This window comes from Sitophilus oryzae, unplaced genomic scaffold (genome assembly GCF_002938485.1).
Source record: "Sitophilus oryzae breed Bouriz unplaced genomic scaffold, Soryzae_2.0 scaffold_466_pilon_pilon, whole genome shotgun sequence".
Taxonomy (NCBI): Eukaryota; Metazoa; Arthropoda; class Insecta; order Coleoptera; family Curculionidae; genus Sitophilus; species Sitophilus oryzae.
In genome coordinates, this window is record NW_022147047.1 from 3,312,338 (window position 1) to 3,321,408 (window position 9,071).

Consider the following 9,071-nt stretch of genomic DNA (forward strand, 5'->3'; position numbering starts at 1 on the left):
TGGGTACTTCGTTCAGTTACATTATTGCTTTATAAAATTTGGCCCAAAACTCAATATATCGAAAAAAAAAATTATTTTGATCATATACCGATTAAAATATTTTATAATATATATTTAAAAACATAGAAAGGTTTGTTATAAAAATATATTTTGGAAAATTTTTTTTTTTTTTTTTTTTTTGATAAAATTTTATATGCAATAGTCTAAAAAAGCATATATAACTGTTTTTGTATCGACAATGAATAAATTACTCATAGTGTTTTAAAATATTATTAAATAGTGCATTTTATAATTAGACCATACTGCACGTATACTGTCCTCATATAATATCAGTTTTGACAGATAAAATGAAAAAAAATAGTTTTTTTTTTTTTATTTTGAAAATATCAAAATTATATTGTACCTGTGAAGTATTGTTTTATATACATAACTAAATCAAAGATATCGAAGCTGAACTAAGTGATTGTTTTTAAGTTAAATGAAACTTCATAATGTCTTTTTGAGAATAATATCCATTAGCTGCTAATATCTGCTTTATTCAACAAATTGTCTTATGTAAACAAAACGTCTTATATAAATGTTGCATGGTTTATAAATGTGCATTTTAAAGAATTGAAATTTTTTTTTTTTTTTTTTTTTTTTATATTAATAAAAAGTAATGTGTATAAGATATGTGAGTTTTTCTTCACAAATTTATTCTATTTTTCTTTAGTGTTAAGAAAATGAAATTGGTTTTAAAAATTACAGAATTATTAACATGGTATAGCATTAGATATTAACAAATATAAATTAACCTCAGATTTTAGCAATTTTCGGATATACCTACTATTATTAGCAGAGAAATTTATAAATAAAAATAGCAGCAACCGCATAGTTTTTCAAATAAAAATAGTGTACTATATGCACAATTTTATGCTGAATCAAATTATGTACAGAAAAAGGGAGTTATGATTTAAAAAAGCCCAGGACTTTATCATTACTTTGGGACACACTTTATACAACAAAATATTTTTGTTATATGCACCTTAATAAAGGCAATACAAATACCGTATGATCGAGAAAAACGGCGTCAACGATGGCTATGAAGTGAAGATCGCTTGTCATTTTATATGTAAATTTGTATAGGAAATGTCATCGATCGTCATTTTCCCGGCCAACTGGACGCCGTTTTTTTCGATCATACTATTATATAATACTTTTCATATTTTCGTCTACGCAACGACGATATTGAACTTTCTCACACTTATGGGCCACCCTGTATCTTTATTAGCTTATCAACGATTTACCGCATATCTTCTAACCGTTGTTCATTCTGTTGTTGTTTTTAATTTTTTACAAATACCTTTATAAAGTAGTACATGTATTGGTAAATAAATTGCGCTTTTAAATTCTAATGAACCATCGTTACTTTACCTGTATAATTGAAAACGTCTAACGATAAAGAACTTTTTTTATAGGTTTAGCAACTCCAAACGCCTAAATATTTTATAAGATTTGCTAAAAAATATTAACCTGATCTACATGTTAATTTACCTCACCGAGTATAAGTAATATACAGGTTTATGTGCGCACGTTACGCACCGATAAGGAAGTCGAAGCGCCCAGTCGGTGCAACCGGCGGTAACTTACCACAGATGAAAGTTGTCGGGATGAGCTGTTTTTGACTTTAATTTTCTTTGTTTAACTTCATTTATGGGAGATGTTCACTTTTAGGTCCCCCAAACTTAGAGAAATAATCTAATAAACAAGTAGATGATTCTGAATTTTTAACAAGCTAATGAGCACGGCAGCCCTGATTTCCTGCATCCACACCGCGAACCACAACCATTCTTGCAGTTGCAGGAAATATGTGTTTGCAGCCAATTTTTTAAGCAAAAAATATTATTATTCAATATGAATCTTTTTATGAAGAAATGTAAATTATTTATAATGCATGTATTTTTTCCAATAATTAAACCGGACTTTTAGTTTACGGCGTCCCGGTCCGTCGTTTTAAACCGTACATTAATGAAAGACTGCGCGCTCCCCGCTCTCTATCTCAAAAACGGATTGAGGTACAAAAAAAATTTAAAAAAAAAATTTTTTGAAAACAGAAAGTTGTAGAGAAGTTGTTATCCTCTACAAATTATCATGAATACAAATGAGCGTAAATGTGACAGGGAACGAGATATTTGCAAAAAATGCGCTAAACAAGTTGAATTTTTGTTGGACCTTTGACCTCAGTTACCTACAAGTCGCGCACGGGACGCTTATCAATAGATAATGTAGGTTGTTTGGAGACATGCTTTGTAAGGAACGTTAAATTATAAGGTTAAAGGGGCTGATGTATTGGTTACAGCCCCGTGACGGGCCGGAGCAGTGCGACGGTGAAGGCACGGCCAATCATCAGTTGCCAAAATGGTATCACCTATGCATTATGCTAAGCCGAGCACGGGCCGAGCGTTCGGCCCGGAACCGTCCGTTGCTCCCGTCCGAGAAAATGTCGTGGTCAACATGTTTTCCTCGGATCCGCTACGGTCCGGCCCCGATGCGGATAACATAAATGAGTCGCCCAGGCTAAATACTTCGTTCGCCTACGGGCCTATAGCGACGTTTTCTAAGCATGTGTGCCGCGGACCCAATTTTAGCGCGTACCACGATTATAAATTAAAATGTACCACTTTGGTAACAATTTTTTTAAAGCACAACAAAATACATCTGCAAATGACCTTAACCGGTTTGGTCGTTGTGAGATTTCCTTCATGTATAATTTCTACTAAAAAAAACTTCCTTGGAGAATAGACACTATCTAATCGAGACGAAAAACATCGAAATGAGCAAATGTCAGGAAAGACGCAAGTTAAATAAGGTATGGGTATTATTGGTTGGAAGAAATCTAAGTAAGGTCTTAATACATAACACAATACTGTTGGAAAACTTAAATTTGTATTAAACTAAAAAGTGCGCAAATAATAGAAGGCATGTTAGATAAACAGTAAATTTTCCAAGTTTTTTTCTTCGGGTTATTTATTATCACGCAGATCGCATGGACATGTACTATGGACGTTATAATACGTGCGTTACATTAATAGCGGATTAGTCTCCGAAATGGTATTCGGTATAGATGTGCGCGTTTTAATGCAGATATCAACGACAAATAATGTATTGAAATATATATTCATTTTTTTTTTTTTTTTTATTTATTATATTATTGTACTAAATTATCCTGGATTTGAAAATGTAGTACCACTGCACCAAATAGAATTAAAGGTATCAAATTTTGTACAAATGTACCACTGCGGCAACACTGTTTTCTAGAATATAATCGGCACGGACATGATCCCCGTTGTCCACTCGGTGTAGCATATATTGAAGGCCCGGACGTGGCTCGGTGTCTACTTTACGGAACGTGCCCGGCTCGGGTACGGCCCGGTGTACCATGAATCAGCCTTTATACGAGTTTACTGCCGGTTATCTCGAATTCCGAGGTGAAACCCCTAAGATGACTGGACTATCCACCGTAATAGACCCTTAAAGTGAAATCTTGACGTTGGGTAAATCCACTATTAGTTGTTATACATTTTATGTCCTCCGATTGACGGACACTTGTTAGTTACTTTTTTCCTGAGGACTGAATTTTTTTTCAGTCTGTTTCTATCTCTTAAATATTTAGTAGTGACCCGACCTGTTATATATTCATGTTTTACTGTTTCAGTCCTGAATGGAATAGAAATTAGTTATTTATTTTAAATAATTCTTAATTTAACTAAAAAGGCTTGTAAATTTCCAGTCTTAATTTTTTTCCTATCTATTTACAAAGGGTGTTTCAAAAAACATGTGCCATCTCTCGTGGGGAGATTCCTCACGAAAAAATAAGATTTATTTTTCATATCAACATAGGTCCGATTCTGCTTTGTTTCGTAGCTACAGGGTGTTAAAATCTTAATATTTATTCGATTTATTATAATTTTCTTCCAAACACTTTTAGCGGTTTGAATGAAATTTTGAGGTTAAAAGTTACTATAAATGCGATATATTTTAACACTAAAAAAGTGTCAACATTTTTAAAAAAGTGTCAGGATTTTGATAACTCCTTGATGAAATAAACGCAATTTTATTAATTTGTCTTGATCCAAATCCAATAGCAGCCCTTAAAATGTTTTTAATATCGTTAAGTTGCAATTATTAGTCATTCATTCCTCCTCAAAAAATATGAAAAAAAGTTCCTATAAACCTTGCTATGGAAATGCATAGATTTAGAATTAGAGAATGGTTATCTAAAAAAAACTAAATAAACTAACTAAACTCAAAATTTTATAAAATTAGTTTTTTTTTGTAATTATTAGACTAGAAAACATGCTTTTGCAGAAACGTACATAAAAGAACAAAATGAGATAATTTTTTTTTTCGGAAAAATCGATATAAAAATTAAACTTCTACACCCTGTATCTGCGAAACCAAGCATTTTAGGACATAAATTTATACGAACTTTTTTACTTATTTTCATGTGCAGAATATGCTGCCGAAGTTTCCGAAATACTGTTCGGACCATCCTGTATATCTACATTAAAATACATTAAAATGAACTCCAAAAATCAGGTATTTTAAGCAATAGATACACACATTCACATCGATGTGACTAATATCAGAAATATTCTACCTGTTCCTAAAAAAAATAAAAACAGAGAAGCTTAAATATTTGCAGGTTTCCTAAGTAAGTTACCTGCGTTGTTTAAAGCTACTAACATTGAAAGAAAAATAAAAAAAAATAAAAATAAAACTTCCCTTCAGAAGGAAATAATCATGTTTTCTATAGGACTTATACCGCCATTTTGAGAGATATGGTCTCCTACGAGAAGATCCACGAGAGTGATAGTTGGCGTCTGTCGTTTTAAATCACCGGTAATTTGTATATTCTGATATTTTCTGAATGTCATCTGTCGAAATTTTCATTCACCACAATTCACGGCAGACCAGCAAAGACAGTCAAAGCTGTGGTATAGTCTATAAAATGAATAACTTTGAATTTTGACCGTTATTTTTTACCAACATGGCAAATATAAAATCCCTCTATCAAAAGAATTACTGATATTCTTTAAATTCAGTGCCTGAACGAATCAGATAGGTAACTCTTTTTGCTTTCGTGAAATAGAAAAGGAAAATAATAAAATAAGTGACAGTTCTTCCTCTTCTTGCAAAAATCAACACGGAATGTCATAATTGTCAAAAGTAAAATGTCATCAGCTTTTGACATTTCTAAATATCAGACCAATTCCGTCTCTAATAGAACAGCCTCGGAGCGAGATTTATGACGTCACGCTAGTTAGATACTAGGGATTAATAAATATATGGCTGAAATCGTACTCCATAGTCAATTGCTGTCCTCCATTCGCGAATTTCGAGTTCCGGGCTTTACGCCCTGGGGCTACTCGAAAACGGTCCTGAAAGGAGCGGTGCGCGATAGCCTAGTGCCTCCATATGGCGCGGAACAGTTCTGGAACTTTATGACTCAATTGAATGGAGTGAGAGTATCGCGTTCTTGAACAGTGTAGAGCTGCTCAACTGCGTGTAAGGAGGATAGCAAATGTAGATAGTTTTAGTGTTAAAAATAATAATTTTAAAAAATATGTGGTCATCTTTTGACAAGTTTATATTAGTTTATTAATTGCAGTAAACATTATGTGGTGTGTGGTGTGAATATTTTATATGTATTTTTTTGATTATATTCGACACTATTTTTTTCATATGATGAAGGCATTCAACACTGATAGCCATAATGTTAGCCGAAACGTTTTTTTTTAAACCAAATAAAAATAATAAAAAACCAAATGAAAACTTAATCAGCGTTTTTCTCGAACCTAAATCCCAAGAAAATCAAAAATTTTAGAATAATTTTACATATAAAATGACAGCGATCTTTATTTCATAGCCATCGCTGACGCCTTTTTTTCTATGCTACTGTATTATTTGCAAATATAATTTTTCGAACATTGATACTTGCAAGATATAGAAACAAGCAAGATGAGAAAACATCACGTATCGGGCTTTTCAGTCACAGAACTGGAGTCACGAGGTCAACAAAGGTACTGAACACAGTCACGAGGAAACGATAAACTTGGTAGTGCTGTACGGATCCGAGTTTTTAAACGGATCGGGGATTCTTTAAAAAAATCCGGATCCGGATTTATCCGTATCCGGATTTGAATATGCGATTCGGATCTAGATCCGAGATTCGGATCTGAGATTCGGATCTAAGATTCGGATCTGAGATTCGGATCTTAAAATCGCATCTGAAATCCGAATCTCAAATTCGGATCCCATACCCTGGTTATGGTAATTTCGAGGGTAATTTATAAATTATGCACTGAAAAAAAGGATCTCTCAGTCGAAATGAATATGACTTTGACCCAAAAGATTGGCGCTTTTCAATAGGGCCAAGAACAACGTTTCTTTGCCCAAAAAAAAGCATTAACTATCTTTTCATAAGCTTTAAAAAATTACTTTAGAGAATAGAATAATCTATCTGTCAAAAGCACTTCACTCTTGACCCAAAATGAATATGCAAAGAAGTTCTTGCTACAAGAACAATAGTCTCTTTGATTCATGCAAAAATTCTTGAATGAAAAGGGACATTTCTTGATTAAAGAGACACTTTTCTTAAACCAATAGCGAATAATATTGACTCAACTAAAATTTATTTTGATCTAAGAGAAGTCTATACATCATATACAGGCATATTACGAGGTATATTATTTTCTGATAAATTTAGGTTTTCCTGGTATTTACTTACTACAGAGTAGTAAGTGACGTCTTCGGACAACATGCCGCTGGATCCAGGTTGAAATCCCGAAAAAACTTTCTTTCTACCGTCCAGCCACTTGATAGCAGTACGACATCCGCAAAGAGACTGGAGTTGTGGTCAGCAACTTCAACAACTCGAAATGAATTTGCGCTAAGGCCAAAAGAGAGCCTACTACCTGGTGCGGAACAGGCATGGCCGGTGTGGAGAAGTCTGAACCGTTTGCGTACTCAGGTTGGCAGATGCAAGACAAACATGAACCAGTGGGGCTACCTTGACGGATCTGTATCCTGTGAATGCGGAGAGGAACAAAATATGAGGCATCTTCTCGTATGCCCAAATCTCCCAAACATATGCAATCAGAGTGATTTCGCGGAGGGAAATACCAACGCTCTGGAGTGTACCAAGTACTGGATATCCTGTATATAACTGCTGTATGCATATATATTTTTTGTAGTTTATCTAATTCTGTACAAGTATTGTTCCTATTTATGTTGATTGTTTGACTATGTTTTTTTAAATGTATGATGTGCCTTTTTATTAATTTAGCCGTTTTGTATATTTTATATATATTTTTGTGTTTCTTGATTTGTTTTTTATATATACTGAGTTGGACACGAGTAAATAAAAGTCACAGAAAAGCTCATGACAGGAAACGCCTTGCGTAACTATCTTCTGATGTGTGTAAAATACTCGTCAGCGAGTAATGGCAGTAAGTAAGTAAGTAAGGTATCAGAAATGAATTAGTTCTCAGTATTTATAAAGCACATCCTGCGTTTACTTTGTATTTCTTTTCCAAATCTTCATTAATTTTTATTATTATGGAACGTCCCAGTCGAAAATTACCTAGCGAAGAATGCGCTCAAGCTGTAGTGTTGTGGGAAGAGGGCTGGAGCTTTCGAAGAATTGGTCGTCGATTTTATGTTAATCGTACAACCATTTCACGGGTAGTACAAAGAGTTCTAGAAATAAGAAATCATTCTCGTAGGTCAGGATAAGGTCGAAATCACATTACAACACCAAATCAAGATAGATTTTTAAGAATTCTGGCTCTGAGACAGCGTTTTGTCACATACTATAGCCTACAGATTCAACTGCGTGAGGTCCATGGTCTGCAAATTGGTGCTGAAACAATTCGATTACGATTAAGAACTGCTCCTCGAGGTCCTGCTTTAACCATAGATCACCGACGAGAAAAACTACGTTTTGCCAGAGAACACGTAATATGGTTAGAGGCTGACTGGGAACGTTTGTTATTTACAGATGAGTCCCGATTCTGCCTGTACAATAATGATAGACGTGTCCGTGTTTTTAGATGACCCAATGAATGTTATGCCCAATGCAGTTTCTCACAAACTACATTATTTGGAGTAGGGTCAATTATGGTTTGGAGAGGGATTTCTTTGATGGGATATATTTGATGGATATATTTGATATCAACAAATAAAAAATGGTAAAAGCCCAGGAGAAGATCGTATTACACCTGAAATGCTGAAGGTGGGCGGAAAACCATTAGTGGATGCCGTGGAAGTATTGTTAAATAAATGTCTGATGGAGGGTAGAATCCCGGACGCATGGGAAAACGCAGAAGTTGTGCTATTATACAAAAAAGGAGATTTTACAAATATAGAGAATTATAGACCAATAAGCCTTCTCTCGCATCTATACAAGCTCTTCAATAGGATTATCAACAACCGACTGTCTACGAAACTAGATTCCTATCAGCCAATAGAACAGGCAGGCTTCCGAAAAGGTTTTAGTACCATCGATCATCTACAAACATTAACATTAAAACAGTCATTGAAAAAACAACAGAATACAATATACCTCTACATTTGGCCTTTGTAGACTATCAAAAAACCTTTGACAGCATCGAAACCTGGTCATTTATAGCTGCAATGGAGGACGCGAGAATTGATTCCAGATATTATTCCATTATTAAAAATATCTATGATAGTGCAACCTTCCAAGTTAAATTAGATGATGACCTCAAAACAGAAAAAATACCACTCGGCAAGGGCGTGAGACAAGGAGATACCATCTCTGCCAAGTTATTTACACTGGCACTGGAAAATGTCTTCAAAAAATTAGAATGGGAAATAGAGGTCTAAACATCGATGGGGTACACCTTAGCCATCTGAGGTTCGCAGAGGATATTGTCTTGCTGAGCACCGACATTCAAGAACTAAACACCATGCTAAATGAGCTAAATGACCAATCCCAGAAAATTGGCCTTAAAATGAACTTGAAGAAGACCAAGATAACGAGCGACAATATCCATAACATTACCGTT